Source organism: Styela clava, chromosome 1 (assembly GCF_964204865.1).
Source record: "Styela clava chromosome 1, kaStyClav1.hap1.2, whole genome shotgun sequence".
Lineage (NCBI taxonomy): Eukaryota > Metazoa > Chordata > Ascidiacea > Stolidobranchia > Styelidae > Styela > Styela clava.
The window spans coordinates 18,281,395-18,301,171 of record NC_135250.1 but is presented as its reverse complement, the minus strand read 5'-3'; the positions used below and the strand labels follow the sequence as shown (position 1 = coordinate 18,301,171).

General features: G+C 55.2%; 3 non-coding genes and 1 pseudogene across 3 annotated transcripts in view; 1 reads left to right on the top strand and 3 right to left on the bottom strand.

Moving 5' to 3' along the window:
* Positions 1-7,487: 7,487 nt before the first annotated feature.
* Positions 7,488-8,298, bottom strand: LOC144430582 (large subunit ribosomal RNA; annotated as a pseudogene).
* Positions 8,299-9,426: 1,128 nt separating this feature from the next.
* LOC144429571 (5.8S ribosomal RNA) lies at positions 9,427-9,580 on the bottom strand. Its single transcript, XR_013478869.1, has one exon. It is a non-coding gene; the product is annotated as a 5.8S ribosomal RNA (ribosomal RNA).
* A 298-nt stretch (positions 9,581-9,878) lies between these two features.
* LOC144430518 (small subunit ribosomal RNA) lies at positions 9,879-11,693 on the bottom strand. Its single transcript, XR_013479585.1, has one exon. It is a non-coding gene; the product is annotated as a small subunit ribosomal RNA (ribosomal RNA).
* Positions 11,694-19,139: 7,446 nt separating this feature from the next.
* Positions 19,140-19,777, top strand: part of LOC144430569 (large subunit ribosomal RNA) — a 3,301-nt gene continuing 2,663 nt past the window's right edge. Inside the window, exon 1 of the ribosomal RNA XR_013479615.1 lies at positions 19,140-19,777. This exon is cut by the window's right edge and continues 2,663 nt beyond it. This is a non-coding gene — a ribosomal RNA (large subunit ribosomal RNA).

Genomic DNA, 19,777 nt, shown 5'->3' with positions numbered 1-19,777 from the left:
CCAGTAGTGATATGCTTGTCTCAAAGAGTGAGTTTGACTGGGGCGGTACATCTGTCAAGGTGTAACGCAGGTGTCCTAAGGTGAGCTCTTTTTAAATCAGCCTTGGTTTATTAAGTCTCGTAAGCGAAGTGGATAACTGTGGTAAATCTATCGCTAATACATGCATTGAGTTTGAGTTTGACTGGGGCGGTACACCTTTCAAGTTGTAACGCAGGTGTCCTAAGGTGAGCTCAGCGAGGATGGAAGCCATGCAATTGCAAGTACGAGTACTCTTAAAGCGAAACTGCAAATGCCTCTTTAAATCAGCCTTGCTTTATTAAGTCTCGTAAGCGAAGTAGATAACTCTGGTAAATCTGGAGCTAATACATGCATTGAGTTTGAGTTCGACAGGGGCGGTACATCTGTCAAGGTGTAACGCAGGTGTCCTAAGGTGACCTCAACGAGGATGGTATCTTTGAACGACTTGCGCCTAAGTCAGGCGAGCGAGAGAGTGCAGCGTCGCGACAGAAGCGTCGCATCGGTGTCGAGAGCGGCAGAGCAAAAAAATGTTAAAGTACAAAGACGATGCTAATGAGCGAGCCGTTGTCTCGACTAATATGTAGGAGGCGCTCGATCGAGCGTCTGGTTTGAGCACTTTTTGGGCTAGCAGAACGGTCGCATTGTTATGTATACATGCAATGAGTTTAAGTTTGACTGGGGCGGTACATCTGACAAGGTGTAACGCAGGTGTCCTAAGGTGAGCTCAGCGAGGTTGGAAACCTCGGGTAGAGAAAAGGAGCGCGCCAGGCTGCCTGAGGGGGCCGAGCGCAGCTGTCGCAGCTATTTGGTTGTCCTGCCAGTTGTGATATGCTTGTCTCAAAGAGTGAGTTTGACTGGGGCGGTACATCTGTCAAGGTGTAACGCAAGTGTCCTAAGGTGAGCTCAGCGAGGATGGAAACCTCGGGTAGAGCAAAGGAGCGCGCCAGGCTGCCTGAGGGGGCCCAGCGCAGCTGTCGCAGCTATTTGGTTGTCCTGCCAGTAGTGATATGCTTGTCTCAAAGAGTGAGTTTGACTGGGGCGGTACATCTGTCAAGGTGTAACGCAGGTGACCTAAGGTGAGCTCAGCGAGGATGGAAACCTCGGGTAGAGCAAAGGAGCGCGCCAGGCTGCCTGAGGGGGCCGAGCGCAGCTGTCGCAGCTATTTGGTTGTCCTGCCAGTAGTGATATTCTTGTCTCAAAGAGTGAGTTTGACTGGGGCGGTACATCTGTCAAGGTGTAACGCAGGTGTCCTAAGGTGAGCTCTTTTTTAATCAGCCTTGGTTTATTAAGTCTCGTAAGCGAAGTGGATAACTGTGGTAAATCTATCGCTAATACATGCATTGAGTTTGAGTTTGACTGGGGCGGTACATCTGTCAAGATGTAACACAGGTGTCCTAAGGTGAGCTCAGCGAGGATAGAAACCTCGGGTAGAGCAAAGGAGCGCGCCAGGCTGCCTGAGGGGGCCGAGCGCAGCTGTCGCAGCTATTTGGTTGTCCTGCCAGTAGTGATATGCTTGTCTCAAAGAGTGAGTTTGACTGGGGCGGTACATCTGTCAAGGTGTAACCCAGGTGTCCTAAGGTGACCTCAACGAGGATGGTATCTTTGAACGACTTGCGCCTAAGTCAGGCGAGCGAGAGAGTGCAGCATCGCGACAGAAGCGTCGCATCGGTGTCGAGAGCGGCAGAGCCAAAAAAATGTTAAAGTACAAAGACGATGCTAATGAGCGAGCCGCGAAGTGGAGCGATACATGCATTGAGTTTGACTGGGGCGGTACATATGACAAGGTGTAATGCAGGTGTCCTAAGGTGAGCTCAGCGACGACGGAAACCTCGCGTAGAGCAAAAGGGCAAAAGCTCACTTGATTTGGATTTTCAGTATAAATACAGACCGCGAAAGCGTGGCCTATCGATCCCTTTGAGTTTGCGTGTTTCAAGCAAGGGGTGTCAGAAAAGTTACCACAGGGATAACTGGCTTGTGGCAACCAAGCGTTCATAGCGACGTTTCTTTTTGATCCTTCGATGTCGACTTGCGCCTAAGTCGAGGCGAGCAGCCTGCGCGAAGGCGAGGTACTAAATCATTTGCAGACGACCTAGTTAAAGATTGGGGTGTCGTACCCACTAGAGCAGTTTCTCACTGCGATGTGTTGAAAATCATCCTCCGGTCTACGATTTGTCCTTTTGGAACTTGCTTTTTTTTCGACTCGCTCAACCGTGGTGTCGGACTTGTCTTTTTTTTCCGCGCCAGACTTGTCCTATTTTTTTTACCGAGCTGGGCGGGGCACGTCGGCGGCGTCATCGTGGTGTCATGGCCAGTCAGGAACAGTCAGGGCGGGATTGGGCGCACACGCCCTCGGCGGCGGGCAAAAGAGTGCTGCGTCGCCGGCATCTGCGTTGAGAGAGGCCATGCCGAAAAGAGTTAAGTGACGGCACGTGCAAGCATACTAACCTAACCCTAGGTAAGGCCTGTAAGAGCGTAAGACAGAGTTAACTATAATGATCCAAGAGCTGCGTGCGGTGCGGGGCAGTCGGGGCGGGATGGGGCGCACACTCCCTCGGCGGCGGGCCTAAGAGTGCCGTGTCGCAGGAATCGGTTTCTAGAGAAGTCGAGCCGAAAAAAGTTGAAGTACAAACGCGATGCTAATGAGCGAGCCGTTGTCTCGACTAATATGTAGCTGGCGCTTGATCGAGCGTCTGGCTTGAGCGCTTTTCGGCCTAGCAGAACGGTCGCATTGTTATGTATACATGCAATAAGTTTAAGTTTGACTGGGGCGGTACATCTGTCAAGGTGTAGCGCAGGTGTCCTAAGGTGAGCTAAGCGAGGATGGAAACCTGGGGTAGAGCAAAAGAGCGCTCCAGGCTGCATGAGGGGGCCAAGCGCAACTGTCGCCGCCAAATGGGGCGTTACATGCATTGAGTTTGAGTTTGACTGGGGCGGTACATCTATCAATGTGTAATGCAGGTGTCCTAAGGTAAGCTCAGCGAGGATGGAACCCTCGGATAGAGCAAAGAGAAGCGCCACGCTGCCTGAGGGGGCCGAGCGCAGCTGTCGCAGCTAATTGGTTGTCCTGCCAGTAGTGATATGCTTGTCTCAAAGAGTGAGTTTGACTGGGGCGGTACATTTGTCAAAGTGTAACGCAGGTGTCCTAAGGTGAGCTCAGCGAGGATGGAAACCTCGGGTAGAGCAAAAGAGCGCGCCAGGCTGCCTGAGGGGGCCAAGCGCAGCTGTCGCCGCGAAATGGAGCGATACATGCATTGAGTTTGAGTTTGACTGGGGCGGTACATCTGTCAATGTGTAATGCAGGTGTCCTAAGGTGAGCTCAGCGAGGATGGAATTCTCGGGCAGAGCAAAGGAGCGCGCCAGGCTGCCTGAGGGGGCCGAGCGCAGCTGTCGCAGCTATTTGGTTGTCCTGCCAGTAGTGATATGCTTGTCTCAACGAGTGAGTTTGACTGGGGCGGTACATCTGTCATGGTGTAACGCAGGTGTCATAAGGTGAGCTCAGCGAGGATGGAAACCTCGGGTAGAGCAAAGGAGCGCGCCAGGCTGCCTGAGGGGGCCGAGCGCAGCTGTCGCAGTTATTTGGTTGTCCTGCCAGTAGTGATAGGTTTGTCTCAAAGAGTGAGTTTGACTGGGGCGGTACATCTGTCAAGGTGTAACGCAGGTGTCCTAAGGTGACCTCAACGAGGATGGTATCTTTGAACGACTTGCGCCTATGTCAGGCGAGCGAGAGAGTGCAGCGTCGCGACAGAAGCGTCGCATCGGTGTCGAGAGCGGCACAGCCAAAAAATGTTAAAGTACAAAGACGATGCTAATGAGCGAGCCGTTGACTCGACTAATATGTAGGAGGCGCTCGATCGAGCGTCTGGCTTGAGCACTTTTTGGGCAGAACGGTCGCATTGTTATGTATACATGCAATAAGTTTAAGTTTGACTGGGGCGGTACATCTGTCAAGGTGTAACGCAGGTGTCCTAAGGTGAGCTCAGCGAGGATGGAAACCTCGGGTAGAGCAAAGGAGTGGGCCAGGCTGCCTGAGGGGGCCGAGCGCAGCTGTCGCAGCTATTTGGTTGTCCTGCCAGTAGTGATATGCTTGTCTCAAAGAGTGAGTTTGACTGGGGCGGTACATCTGTCAAGGTGTAACGCAGGTGTCCTAAGGTGAGCTCTTTGTAAATCAGCCTTGGTTTATTAAGTATCGTAAGCGAAGTGGATAACTGTGGTAAATCTATCGCTAATACATGCATTGAGTTTGAGTTTGACTGGGGCGGTACACCTGTCAAGTTGTAACGCAGGTGTCCTAAGGTGAGCTCAGCGAGGATGGAAGCCATGCAATTGCAAGTACGAGTACTCTTAAAGCGAAACTGCAAATGCCTCTTTGAATCAGCCTTGCTTTATTAAGTCTCGTAAGCGAAGTAGATACCTCTGGTAAATCTGGAGCTAATACATGCATTGAGTTAGAGTTCGACTGGGGCGGTACATCTGTCAAGGTGTAACGCAGGTGTCCTAAGGTGACCTCAACGAGGATGGTATCTTTGAACGACTTGCGCCTAAGTCAGGCGAGCGAGAGAGTGCAGCGTCGCGACAGAAGCGTCGCATCGGTGTCGAGAGCGGCAGAGCCAAAAAATGTTAAAGTACAAAGACGATGCTAATGAGCGAGCCGTTGTCTCGACTAATATGTAGGAGGCGCTCGATCGAGCGTCTGGTTTGAGCACTTTTTGGGCTAGCAGAACGGTCGCATTGTTATGTATACATGCAATAAGTTTAAGTTTGACTGGGGCGGTACATCTGACAAGGTGTAACGCAGGTGTCCTAAGGTGAGCTCAGCGAGGTTGGAAACCTCGGGTAGAGCAAAGGAGCGCGCCAGGCTGCCTGAGGGGGCCGAGCGCAGCTGTCGCAGCTATTTGGTTGTCCTGCCAGTTGTGATATGCTTGTCTCAAAGAGTGAGTTTGACTGGGGCGGTACATCTGTCAAGGTGTAACGCAAGTGTCCTAAGGTGAGCTCAGCGAGGATGGAAACCTCGGGTAGAGCAAAGGAGCGCGCCAGGCTGCCTGAGGGGGCCGAGCGCAGCTGTCGCAGCTATATGGTTGTCCTGCCAGTAGTGATATGCTTGTCTCAAAGAGTGAGTTTGACTGGGGCGGTACATCTGTCTAGGTGTAACGCAGGTGTCCTAAGGTGAGCTCAGCGAGGATGGAAACCTCGGGTAGAGCAAAGGAGCGCGTCAGGCTCCCTGAGGGGGCCGAGCGCAGCTGTCGCAGCTATTAGGTTGTCCTGCAAGTAGTGATATGCTTGTCTCAAAGAGTGAGTTTGACTGGGGCGGTACATCTGTCAAGGTGTAACGCAGGTGTCCTAAGGTGAGCTCAGCGAGGATGGAAAGCTCGGGTAGAGCAAAGGAGCGCGCCAGGCTGCCTGAGGGGGCCGAACGCAGCTGTCGCAGTTATTAGGTTGTCCTGCCAGTAGTGATATGCTTGTCTCAAAGAGTGAGTTTGACTGGGCGGTACATCTGTCAAGGTGTAACGCAGGTGTCCTAAGGTGACCTCAACGAGGATGGTATCTTTGAACGACTTGCGCCTAAGTCAGGCGAGCGAGAGAGTGCAGTGTCGCGACAGAAGCGTCGCATTGGTGTCGAGAGCGGCAGAGCCAAAAAATGTTAAAGTACAAAGACGATGCTAATGAGCGAGCCGTTGTCTCGACTAATATGTAGGAGGCGCTCAATCGAGCGTCTGGCTTGAGCACTTTTTGGGCTAGCAAAACGGTCGCATTGTTTTGTATACATGCAATAAGTTTAAGTTTGACTGGGGCGGTACATCTGTCAAGGTGTAACGCAGATGTCCTAAGGTGAGCTCAGCGAGAATGGAAACCTCGGGTAGAGCAAAAGAGCGCGCCAGGCTGCCTGAGGGGTCCGAGCGCAGCTGTCGCCGCGAAGTGGAGCGATACATGCATTGAGTTTGAGTTTGACTGGGGCGGTACATCTTTCAAGGTGTAATGCAGGTGTCCTAAGGTGAGCTCAGCGAGGATGGAAACCTCGGATAGAGCAAAGAGAAGCGCCACGCTGCCTGAGGGAGCCGAGCGCAGCTGTCGCAGCTAATTGGTTGTCCTGCCAGTAGTGATATGCTTGTCTCAAAGAGTGAATTTGACTGTGGCGGTACATCTGTCAAGGTGTAACGCAGGTGTCCTAAGGTGAGCTCAGCAAGGATGGAAACCTCGGGTAGAGCAAAGGAGTGCGCCAGACTGCCTGAGGGGGCCGATCGCAGCTGTCGCAGCTATTTGGTTGTTCTGCCAGTAGTGATATGCTTGTCTCAAAGAGTGAGTTTGACTGGGGCGGTACATCTGTCAAGGTGTAACGCAGGTGTACTAAGGTGACCTCAACGAGGATGGTATCTTTGAACGACTTACGCCTAAGTCAGGCGAGCGAGAGAGTGCAGCGTGCAGCGTGCAGCAGAAGCGTCGCATCGGTGTCGAGAGCGGCAGAGCCAAAAAATGTTAAAGTACAAAGACGATGCTAATGATCGAGCCGTTGTCTCGACTAATATGTAGGAGGCGCTCGATCGAGCGTCTGGTTTGAGCACTTTTTGGGCTAGCAGAACGGTCGCATTGTTATGTATACATGCAATAAGTTTAAGTTTGACTGGGGCGGTACATCTGACAAGATGTAACGCAGGTGTCCTAAGGTGAGTTCAGCGAGGTTGGAAACCTCGGGTAGAGCAAAGGAGCGCGCCAGGCTGCCTGAGGGGGCCGAGCGCAGCTGTCGCAGCTATTTGGTTGTCCTGCCAGTTGTGATATGCTTGTCTCAAAGAGTGAGTTTGACTGGGGCGGTACATCTGTCAAGGTTTAAAGCAAGTGTCCTAAGGTGAGCTCAGCGAGGATGGAAACCTCGGGTAGAGCAAAGGAGCGCGCCAGGCTGCCTGAGGGGGCCGAGCGCAGCTGTCGCAGCTATATGGTTGTCCTGCCAGTAGTGATATGCTTGTCTCAAAGAGTGAGTTTGACTGGGGCGGTACATCTGTCTAGGTGTAACGCAAGTGACCTAAGGTGAGCTCAGCGAGGATGGAAACCTCGGGTAGAGCAAAGGAGCGCGTCAGGCTCCCTGAGGGGGCCGAGCGCAGCTGTCGCAGCTATTAGGTTGTCCTGAAAGTAGTGATATGCTTGTCTCAAAGAGTGAGTTTGACTGGGGCGGTACATCTGTCAAGGTGTAACGCAGGTGTCCTAAGGTGAGCTCAGCGAGAATGGAAACCTCGGGTAGAGCAAAGGAGCGCGCCAGGCTGCCTGAGGGGGCCGAACGCAGCTGTCGCAGTTATTTGGTTATCCTGCCAGTAGTGATATGCTTGTCTCAAAGAGTGAGTTTGACTGGGGCGGTACATCTGTCAAGGTGTAACGCAGATGTCCTAAGGTGACCTCAACGAGGATGGTTTCTTTGAACGACTTGCGCCTAAGTCAGGCGAGCAAGAGAGTGCAGTGTCGCGACAGAAGCATCGCATTGGTGTCGAGAGCGGCAGAGCCAAAAAAATGTTAAAGTACATAGACGATGCTAATGAGCGAGCCGCTGTCTCGACTTGGAACGGCCCGTGTCGTCGCGACGGCCGGGTATAGGCCCGACGTTCCAGCGCCATCCATTTTGAGGGCTGGTTGATTCGGCAGGTGAGTTGTTACACACTCCTTAGCGGATTCCGACTTCCATGGCCACCGTCCTGCTGTCTAGATCAACCAACACCTTTTGTGGGCTCTGATGAGCGTCGCGTCGGGCGCCTTAACCCGGCGTTCGGTTCATCCCGCATCGCCAGTCCTGCTTACCAAGAGTGGCCCACTGGGCACTCGCATTCGAGGCGCCCGACTCCAATTAAGAGAGCCGGGCTTCTTACCAATTTAAAGTTTGAGAATAGGTTGAGGACGTTTCGTCCCCAAGGCCTCTAATCATTCGCTTTACCAGATAAAACTGCGACAAAGCGCCAGCTATCCTGAGGAAACTTCGGAAGGAACCAGCTACTAGATGGTTCGATTAGTCTTTCGCCCCTATACCCAAATAGGACGATCGATTTGCACGTCAGAATCGCTACGGTCCTCCACCAGAGTTTCCTCTGGCTTCGACCTTCCCAGGCATAGTTCACCATCTTTCGGGTCCCAACATGGACGCTCTTGCGCGACCGCCCCGGCAGAGCGGGTGCGATCGGCCGGTCGTGCGCCGGCGCCCGCACGGGGCTCCGGGTCCGACCTCGTTCGGCCAAAGGCCGCCTTCACTTTCATTTCGCCTGCGAGTCTCGAACCACTCGACGACTCGCGCTCATGTTAGACTCCTTGGTCCGTGTTTCAAGACGGGTCGGGAGGGTGGCCGACGTGGCCACGGACCCCGAGCGCGTCGACGGCGCGCCACCGAAGCGGCAGCCCGCCGAACACCGGCACTGCGTACAGTGCAGGCGAACGACAAGCCAGCCGAACGGCGACGGCCGCACACAGAGAGCGCGCGGCATCCTTTCCTCGATCCGCCGCCGGGCCGCACCGCCCGCGCGCTGTAACACCCCCGCCGGAGCGGAGGCCACCTTCGCGCGGGGACTTAGACCGACGGCAAACCGGTCGTGACCCGCGCCGGTCGCTAGTGCGCTGAGACGGTGCGCGAGCCGACTCGGCAGCGGCGCCTTAAGCTTCCGCGAACCGAGACGGCGCGCCCCCGCACCCAACTGAAAGCGAGCCGGCGACCTGACGGGCCCACCCGTTTGCCTCTCAACGGTTTCACGTACTCTTGAACTCTCTCTTCAAAGTGCTTTTCAACTTTCCCTCACGGTACTTGTCCGCTATCGGTCTCGCGACCGCATTTAGTCTTAGGTGGAGTTTACCACCCGCTTTGGGCTGCATTCCCAAACAACCCGACTCCGAGAAGACCCGAAGCGGCCAAGGCAAGCGTCCCTATGGGCCTAACACCCGCCGTGGGACGAGGCCTCGATCAGAAGGACACCGGCGCTCGCCGTCAGCCGCACTGGGACTTCCGTACGTCACAACTCGGCGCGCTCGAAAAGCGCGCAGATTCGACGCTGGACTCTTCCCGGTTCACTCGCCGTTACTCAGGGAATCCCTGTTGGTTTCTCTTCCTCCGCTTAATAATATGCTTAAATTCAGCGGGTGCTCTCGCATGAACTCAGGTCGTATGTGTCAAGCGGGCCGCTTCTTACACGGCCCGCTGGCATCGCAAGTCGTCGCCGCCGGCGCCGACCGAGCGCGTACCGTCGCCGCCTTGGCCCACGGTCGGTCTTGATCTCGTGACCGGACCGACCGACCTGGACCCGCCCCTCGAACGTAGTTGAACACGTCGAAGGGCCGGCGGTGTACGGGACACGCGGTCGCGCCGAGAAAGCTCGGCGACCGCTTCAACTTGGGGCGACGCCCGGCCGTCTTCGCAGAGGCCAGGCGACTGCCCTCGGGTGAGGACGAACGCGACCCTGAGGCAGACGCGGTCCCGGGATTGATCCGAGACCGCAATTCGCGTTCAGAAGGTCGACGTTCAATGTGTTCTGCAATTCACATTACTTCTCGCACTTGGCTGCGTCCTTCATCGACTCGCGAGCCGAGTGATCCACCATTAAGAGTCGTCCTCGACGTTTCGCCCGGCGCCGAAGCGCGCGGACGTCACACTGTGGGATCGACCACAAAACCACCACCGTCAACAACTGCACAAAAACACCAACAAACGGCGCCGAGCGACCGCCGGGCTGGGCCGGCGGCACATCGAGCGCGGTGCCCAGAAGCCACCATCGCACTCGGCTGCCTTGCTATGCCAACGTGTTACGCGTGTCGCACGGGGCGGAACCCCGATTGACGGCTGCCCTCTCGGCGGCACCCAAAGACAATTAAGTGCGCGGTCGGCCGGGGCCTACCACCACCTTCGGTAATGATCCTTCCGCAGGTTCACCTACGGAACGACTTTTTTGTTACGACTTTTACTTCCTCTAAATGATCAAGTTTGATCGTCTTCTCGACACGCCGACGCGGCCGTTGCCAGCCGCGACGGGGCCGATCCAAGGATCTCACTAAACCATTCAATCGGTAGTAGCGACGGGCGGTGTGTACAAAGGGCAGGGACGTAATCAACGCAAGTTGATGACTTGCGCTTACTGGGAATTCCTCGTTCAAGGGAAACAATTGCAAGTCCCTATCCCAATCACGAATGAGGTTCAACGGGTTACCCGGACCTTTCGGCCTAGGTTAGACACTCGCTGCTTCACTCAGTGTAGCGCGCGTGCGGCCCCGGACATCTAAGGGCATCACAGACCTGTTATTGCTCAATCTCGTGTGGCTAAACGCCACTAGTCCCTCTAAGAAGTTAGACGCCGACCGAGAAGGTCGCGTAACTATTTAGCATGCCAGAGTCTCGTTCGTTATCGGAATTAACCAGACAAATCGCTCCACCAACTAAGAACGGCCATGCACCACCACCCACAGAATCAAGAAAGAGCTCTCAATCTGTCAATCCTACCTGTGTCCGGGCCGGGTGAGTTTCCCCGTGTTGAGTCAAATTAAGCCGCAGGCTCCACTCCTGGTGGTGCCCTTCCGTCAATTCCTTTAAGTTTCAGCTTTGCAACCATACTTCCCCCGGAACCCAAAGACTTTGGTTTCCCGGAAGCTGCCGGAAAGGTCGTCATGGTAACGCCTCCCGATCGCTAGTTGGCATCGTTTATAGTCAGAACTAGGACGGTATCTGATCGTCTTCGAACCTCTGACTTTCGCTCTTGATTAAAGAAAACATTCTTGGCGAATGCTTTCGCAGTAGTTCGTCTTCCGCCGATCCAAGAATTTCACCTCTAACGGCAGAGTACGGACGCCCCCGTCTGTCCCTCTTAATCATTACCTCGTGTTCCGAAAACCAACAAAATAGAACCGAGGTCCTATTCCATTATTCCATGCAACACTATGCAGGCGAACAGCCTGCTTTGAACACTCTAATTTTTTCAAAGTAAACTTATCGGCCACCGCCGACACTCAGTCAAGAGCACCGACGGAGAACCGAAGGTGAGGCGAACGCAACCAGTGACACGCCTTGCGACGGACCGGCGGCGCTCGCCCAAAATCCAACTACGAGCTTTTCAACCGCAACAACTTTAGCATACACTGTTGGAGCTGGAATTACCGCGGCTGCTGGCACCAGACTTGCCCTCCAATGGATACTCGTTAAGAGTTTTAGGATGTACTCATTCCAATTACAGGGCCTCGTTAGAGTCCTGTATTGTTATTTTTCGTCACTACCTCCCCGTGTCGGGAATGGGTAATTTGCGCGCCTGCTGCCTTCCTTGGATGTGGTAGCCGTTTCTCAGACTCCCTCTCCGGAATCGAACCCTGATTCCCCGTTACCCGTTATCACAAAGGTAGGCACGTAGCGTACCTTCGACAGTTGATAGGGCAGACACTTGAATGATACGTCGTCGGTGCAGAGACCGTACGATCCGCGTGGTTATCCAGAGTCATCAAACGTCACAGGACGAACCCGGTCGGTTTTGATCTGATAAAAGCGCGCCTCCCGAAGTCGGCGCTTAATGCATGTATTAGCTCTAGAATTACCACAGTTATCCACTTCGCTTACGAGACCAAATAAACTAAGACTGATTTAATGAGCCATTCGCAGTTTCGCTTTACGAGAACTCGTACTTGCACCTGCATGGCTTAATCTTTGAGACAAGCATATCACTACTGGCAGGATCAACCAGATAGCTGCTACAGCTGCGCTCGGCCCTTGCTGGGCCGCCCGGCGCGTGCTCGTTGCATTCGTTTAAGACCGAGGCGATCGCCTGCGGCCGTACTCAGCTTCGACAGTCGCTGGCCGCGACGTCCACGCTCTCGCCGGCAGTGCCAGGCGGAGCGATTTGCGTTTTTTCTTTGCTCGCCCTCTCTTGGGCTCGATCCATTCAGTTTCGCACAAACAAGGGCTCTGCCGGCCGCCTGCAGCGGTGCCTAAAACCCGGGCATAACAATGCGACCGTTCTGCTAGGCCGACAAGCGCTCAAGCCAGACGCTCGATCGAACGCCCTCTACATATTAGTCGAGACAACGGCTCGCTCATTAGCATCGCGTTTGTACTTTAACTTTTTTCGGCTCGGCTTCTTTCGACGCCGATGCCGGCGACGCAGCACTCTCTCGCCCGCCAGCCACCGAGAAAAGGGTGCGCTCCGACCGGCCCCGCACCGCACGCCACTCTTTCTTGGCTCATTCAAGTTTACTGTCTTTCGCTCTAACATGCCTTACCTAGGGTTAGGTTAGTATGCTTGCACGTTTGTACTTTAACTTTTTTCGGCTCGGCTTCTTTTGACGCCGATGCCGGCGACGCAGCACTCTCTCGCCCGCCAGCCTCCGAGAAAAGGGTGCGCTCCGACCGGCCCCGCACCGCACGCCGCTCTTTTTTGGCTCATTCGAGTTTACTGTCTTTCGCTCTAACATGCCTTACCTAGGGTTAGGTTAGTATGCTTGCACGTTTGTACTTTAACTTTTTTCGGCTCGGCTTCTTTCGACGCCGATGCCGGCGACGCAGCAATCTCTCGCCCGCCAGCCACCGAGAAAAGGGTGCGCTCCGACCGGCCCCGCACCGCACGCCGCTCTTTCTTGGCTCATTCGAGTTTACTGTCTTTCGCTCTAACATGCCTTACCTAGGGTTAGGTTAGTATGCTTGCACGTTTGTACTTTAACTTTTTTCGGCTCGGCTTCTTTCGACGCCGATGCCGGCGACGCAGCAATCTCTCGCCCGCCAGCCACCGAGAAAAGGGTGCGCTCCGACCGGCCCCGCACCGCACGCCGCTCATTCTTGGCTCATTCGAGTTTACTGTCTTTCGCTCTAACATGCCTTACCTAGGGTTAGGTTAGTATGCTTGCACGTTTGTACTTTAACTTTTTTCGGCTCGGCTTCTTTCGACGCCGATGCCGTCGACGCAGCAATCTCTCGCCCGCCAGCCACCGAGAAAAGGGTGCGCTCCGACCGGTCCCGCACCGCACGCCGCTCTTACTTGGCTCATTCGAGTTTACTGTCTTTCGCTCTAACATGCCTTACCTAGGGTTAGGTTAGTATGCTTGCACGTTTGTACTTTAACTTTTTTCGGCTCGGCTTCTTTCGACGCCGATGCCGGCGACGCAGCACTCTCTCGCCCGCCAGCCACCGAGAAAAGGGTGCGCTCCGACCGGCCCCGCACCGCAAGCCGCTCTTTCTTGGCTCATTCGAGTTTACTGTCTTTCGCTCTAACATGCCTTACCTAGGGTTAGGTTAATATGCTTGCACGTTTGTACTTTAACTTTTTTTGGCTCGGCTTCTTTCGACGCCGATGCCGGCGACGCAGCACTCTCTCGCCCGCCAGCCACCGAGAAAAGGGTGCGCTCCGACCGGCCCCGCACCGCACGCCGCTCTTTCTTGGCTCATTCGAGATTACTGTCTTTCGCTCTAACATGCCTTACCTAGGGTTAGGTTAGTATGCTTGCACGTTTGTACTTTAACTTTTTTTGGCTCGGCTTCTTTCGACGCCGATGCCGGCGACGCAGCACTCTCTCGCCCGTCAGCCACCGAGAAAAGTGTGCGCTCCGACCGGCCCCGCACCGCACGCCGCTCTTTCTTGGCTCATTCGAGTTTACTGTCTTTCGCTCTAACATGCCTTACCTAGGGTTAGATTAGTATGCTTGCACGTTTGTACTTTAACTTTTTTCGGCTCGGCTTCTTTCGACGCCGATGCGGGCGACGCAGCAATCTCTCGCCCGCCAGCCACCGAGAAAAGGGTGCGCTCCGACCGGCCCCGCACCGCACGCCGCTCTTTCTTGGCTCATTCGAGTTTACTGTCTTTCGCTCTAACATGCCTTACCTAGGGTTAGGTTAGTATGCTTGCACGTTTGTACTTTAACTTTTTTTGGCTCGGCTTCATTCGACGCCGATGCCGGCGACGCAGCAATCTCTCGCCCGCCAGCCACCGAGAAAAGGGTGCGCTCCGACCGGCCCCGCACCGCACGCCGCTCTTTCTTGGCTCATTCGAGTTTACTGTCTTTCGCTCTAACATGCCTTACCTAGGGTTAGGTTAGTATGCTTGCACGTTTGTACTTTAACTTTTTTCGGCTCGGCTTCTTTCGACGCCGATGCCGGCGACGCAGCACTCTCCCGCCCGCCAGCCACTGAGAAAAGTGTGCGCTCCGACCGGCCCCGCACCGCACGCCGCATTTTCTTGGCTCATTCGAGTTTACTGTCTTTCGCTCTAACATGCCTTACCTAGGGTTAGGTTAGCATGCTTGCACGTTTGTACTTTAACTTTTTTCGGCTCGGCTTCTTTCGACGCCGATGCCGGCGACGCAGCACTCTCTCGCCCGTCAGCCACCGAGAAAAGTGTGCGCTCCGACCGGCCCCGCACCGCACGCCGCTCTTTCTTGGCTCATTCGAGTTTACTGTCTTTCGCTCTAACATGCCTTACCTAGGGTTAGATTAGTATGCTTGCACGTTTGTACTTTAACTTTTTTCGGCTCGGTTTCTTTCGACGCCGATGCGGGCGACGCAGCAATCTCTCGCCCGCCAGCCACCGAGAAAAGGGTGCGCTCCGACCGGCCCCGCACCGCACGCCGCTCTTTCTTGGCTCATTCGAGTTTACTGTCTTTCGCTCTAACATGCCTTACCTAGGGTTAGGTTAGTATGCTTGCACGTTTGTACTTTAACTTTTTTTGGCTCGGCTTCATTCGACGCCGATGCCGGCGACGCAGCAATCTCTCGCCCGCCAGCCACCGAGAAAAGGGTGCGCTCCGACCGGCCCCGCACCGCACGCCGCTCTTTCTTGGCTCATTCGAGTTTACTGTCTTTCGCTCTAACATGCCTTACCTAGGGTTAGGTTAGTATGCTTGCACGTTTGTACTTTAACTTTTTTCGGCTCGGCTTCTTTCGACGCCGATGCCGGCGACGCAGCAATCTCTCGCCCGCCAGCCACCGACAGAAGTGTGCGCTCCGACCGGCCCCGCACCGCACGCCGCTCTTTCTTGGCTCATTCGAGTTTACTGTCTTTCGCTCTAACATACCTTACCTAGGGTTAGGTTAGTATGCTTGCACGTTTGTACTTTAACTTTTTTCGGCTCGGCTTCTTTCGACGCCAATGCCGGCGACGCAGCACTCTCTCGCCCGCCAGCCACCGAGAAAAGGGTGCGCTCCGACCGGCCCCGCACCGCACGCCGCTCTTTCTTGGCTCATTCGAGTTTACTGTCTTTCGCTCTAACATGCCTTACCTAGGGTTAGGTTAGTATGCTTGCACGTTTGTACTTTAACTTTTTTCGGCTCGGCTTCTTTCGTCGCCGATGCCGGCGACGCAGCACTCTCTCGCCCGCCAGCCACCGAGAAAAGGGTGCGCTCCGACCGGCCCCGCACCGCACGCCGCTCTTTCTTGGCTCATTCGAGATTACTGTCTTTCGCTCTAACATGCCTTACCTAGGGTTAGGTTAGTATGCTTGCACGTCTGTACTTTAACTTTTTTCGGCTCGGCTTCTTTCGACGCCGATGCCGGCGACGCAGCACTCTCCCGCCCGCCAGCCACTGAGAAAAGTGTGCGCTCCGACCGGCCCCGCACCGCACGCCGCATTTTCTTGGCTCATTCGAGTTTACTGTCTTTCGCTCTAACATGCCTTACCTAGGGTTAGGTTAGCATGCTTGCACGTTTGTACTTTAACTTTTTTCGGCTCGGCTTCTTTCGACGCCGATGCCGGCGACGCAGCACTCTCTCGCCCGTCAGCCACCGAGAAAAGTGTGCGCTCCGACCGGCCCCGCACCGCACGCCGCTCTTTCTTGGCTCATTCGAGTTTACTGTCTTTCGCTCTAACATGCCTTACCTAGGGTTAGATTAGTATGCTTGCACGTTTGTACTTTAACTTTTTTCGGCTCGGCTTCTTTCGACGCCGATGCGGGCGACGCAGCAATCTCTCGCCCGCCAGCCACCGAGAAAAGGGTGCGCTCCGACCGGCCCCGCACCGCACGCCGCTCTTTCTTGGCTCATTCGAGTTTACTGTCTTTCGCTCTAACATGCCTTACCTAGGGTTAGGTTAGTATGCTTGCACGTTTGTACTTTAACTTTTTTTGGCTCGGCTTCATTCGACGCCGATGCCGGCGACGCAGCAATCTCTCGCCCGCCAGCCACCGAGAAAAGGGTGCGCTCCGACCGGCCCCGCACCGCACGCCGCTCTTTCTTGGCTCATTCGAGTTTACTGTCTTTCGCTCTAACATGCCTTACCTAGGGTTAGGTTAGTATGCTTGCACGTTTGTACTTTAACTTTTTTCGGCTCGGCTTCTTTCGACGCCGATGCCGGCGACGCAGCACTCTCCCGCCCGCCAGCCACTGAGAAAAGTGTGCGCTCCGACCGGCCCCGCACCGCACGCCGCATTTTCTTGGCTCATTCGAGTTTACTGTCTTTCGCTCTAACATGCCTTACCTAGGGTTAGGTTAGCATGCTTGCACGTTTGTACTTTAACTTTTTTCGGCTCGGCTTCTTTCGACGCCGATGCCGGCGACGCAGCACTCTCTCGCCCGTCAGCCACCGAGAAAAGTGTGCGCTCCGACCGGCCCCGCACCGCACGCCGCTCTTTCTTGGCTCATTCGAGTTTACTGTCTTTCGCTCTAACATGCCTTACCTAGGGTTAGATTAGTATGCTTGCACGTTTGTACTTTAACTTTTTTCGGCTCGGCTTCTTTCGACGCCGATGCGGGCGACGCAGCAATCTCTCGCCCGCCAGCCACCGAGAAAAGGGTGCGCTCCGACCGGCCCCGCACCGCACGCCGCTCTTTCTTGGCTCATTCGAGTTTACTGTCTTTCGCTCTAACATGCCTTACCTAGGGTTAGGTTAGTATGCTTGCACGTTTGTACTTTAACTTTTTTTGGCTCGGCTTCATTCGACGCCGATGCCGGCGACGCAGCAATCTCTCGCCCGCCAGCCACCGAGAAAAGGGTGCGCTCCGACCGGCCCCGCACCGCACGCCGCTCTTTCTTGGCTCATTCGAGTTTACTGTCTTTCGCTCTAACATGCCTTACCTAGGGTTAGGTTAGTATGCTTGCACGTTTGTACTTTAACTTTTTTCGGCTCGGCTTCTTTCGACGCCGATGCCGGCGACGCAGCAATCTCTCGCCCGCCAGCCACCGACAGAAGTGTGCGCTCCGACCGGCCCCGCACCGCACGCCGCTCTTTCTTGGCTCATTCGAGTTTACTGTCTTTCGCTCTAACATACCTTACCTAGGGTTAGGTTAGTATGCTTGCACGTTTGTACTTTAACTTTTTTCGGCTCGGCTTCTTTCGACGCCAATGCCGGCGACGCAGCACTCTCTCGCCCGCCAGCCACCGAGAAAAGGGTGCGCTCCGACCGGCCCCGCACCGCACGCCGCTCTTTCTTGGCTCATTCGAGTTTACTGTCTTTCGCTCTAACATGCCTTACCTAGGGTTAGGTTAGTATGCTTGCACGTTTGTACTTTAACTTTTTTCGGAGGCTTCTTTCGACGCCGATGCCGGCGACGCAGCACTCTCTCGCCCGCCAGCCACCGAGAAAAGGGTGCGCTCCGACCGGCCCCGCACCGCACGCCGCTCTTTCTTGGCTCATTCGAGATTACTGTCTTTCGCTCTAACATGCCTTACCTAGGGTTAGGTTAGTATGCTTGCACGTCTGTACTTTAACTTTTTTCGGCTCGGCTTCTTTCTACGCCGATGCCGGCGACGCAGCACTCTCTCGCCCGCCAGCCACCGAGAAAAGTGTGCGCTCCAACCGGCCCCGCACCGCACGCCGCTCTTTCTTGGCTCATTTGAGTTTACTGTCTTTCGCTCTAACATGCCTTACCTAGGGTTAGGTTAGTATGCTTGCACGTTTGTACTTTAACTTTTTTCGGCTCGGCTTCTTTCGACGCCGATGCCGGCGACGCAGCACTCTCCCGCCCGCCAGCCACCGAGAAAAGTGTGCGCTCCGACCGGCCCCGCACCGCACGCCGCTTTTTCTTGGCTCATTCGAGTTTACTGTCTTTCGCTCTAACATGCCTTACCTAGGGTTAGGTTAGTATGCTTGCACGTTTGTACTTTAACTTTTTTCGGCTCGGCTTCTTTCGTCGCCGATGCCGGCGACGCAGCACTCTCTCGCCCGTCAGCCACCGAGAAAAGTGTGCGCTCCGACCGGCCCCGCACCGCACGCCGCTCTTTCTTGGCTCATTCGAGTTTACTGTCTTTCGCTCTAACATGCCTTACCTAGGGTTAGATTAGTATGCTTGCACGTTTGTACTTTAACTTTTTTCGGCTGGGCTTCTTTCGACGCCGATGCCGGCGACGCAGCAATCTCTCGCCCGCCAGCCACCGAGAAAAGGGTGCGCTCCGACCGGCCCCGCACCGCACGCCGCTCTTTCTTGGCTCATTCGAGTTTACTGTCTTTCGCTCTAACATGCCTTACCTAGGGTTAGGTTAGTATGCTTGCACGTTTGTACTTTAACTTTTTTCGGCTCGGCTTCATTCGACGCCGATGCCGGCGACGCAGCAATCTCTCGCCCGCCAGCCACCGAGAAAAGGGTGCGCTCCGACCGGCCCCGCACCGCACGCCGCTCTTTCTTGGCTCATTCGAGTTTACTGTCTTTCGCTCTAACATGCCTTACCTAGGGTTAGGTTAGTATGCTTTCACGTTTGTACTTTAACTTTTTTCGGCTCGGCTTCTTTCGACGCCGATGCCGGCGACGCAGCAATCTCTCGCCCGCCAGCCACCGACAGAAGTGTGCGCTCCGACCGGCCCCGCACCGCACGCCGCTCTTTCTTGGCTCATTCGAGTTTACTGTCTTTCGCTCTAACATACCTTACCTAGGGTTAGGTTAGTATGCTTGCACGTTTGTACTTTAACTTTTTTCTGCTCGGCTTCTTTCGACGCCGATGCCGGCGACGCAGCACTCTCTCGCCCGCCAGCCACCGAGAAAAGGGTGCGCTCCGACCGGCCCCGCACCGCACGCCGCTCTTTCTTGGCTCATTCGAGTTTACTGTCTTTCGCTCTGACATGCCTTACCTAGGGTTAGGTTAGTATGCTTGCACGTTTGTACTTTAACTTTTTTCGGCTCGGCTTCTTTCGACGCCGATGCCGGCGACGCAGCACTCTCTCGCCCGCCAGCCACCGAGAAAAGGGTGCGCTCCGACCGGCCCCGCACCGCACGCCGCTTTTTCTCTTCTCATTCGAGTTTACTGTCTTTCGCTCTAACATGCCTTACCTAGGGTTAGGTTAGTATGCTTGCACGTTTGTACTTTAACTTTTTTCGGCTCGGCTTCTTTCGACGCCGAAAGCCCTGTATTTACGCCGGCGCACGGTGGTGCGGTGCGGTTTGGGAATGCAGCCCAAAGCGGGTGGTAAACTCCACCTAAGACTAAATACGGTCGCGAGACCGATAGCGGACAAGTACCGTGAGGGAAAGTTGAAAAGCACTTTGAAGAGAGAGTTCAAGAGTACGTGAAACCGTTGAGAGGCAAACGGGAGGGCCCGTCAGGTCGCCGGCTCGCTTTCAGTTGGGTGCGGGGGCGCGCCGTCTCGGTTCGCGGACGCTTAAGGCGCCGCTGCCGAGTCGGCTCGCGCACCGTCTCAGCGCACTAGCGACCGGCGCGGGTCACGACCGGTTTGCCGTCGGTCTAAGTCCCCGCGCGAAGGTGGCCTCCGCTCCGGCGGGGGTGTTACAGCGCGCGGGCGGTGCGGCCCGGTGGCGGATCGAGGAAAGGATGCCGCGCGCTCTCTGTGTGCGGCCGTCGCCGTTCGGCTGGCTTGTCGTTCGCCTGCACTGTACGCAGTGCCGGTGTTCGGCGGGCTGC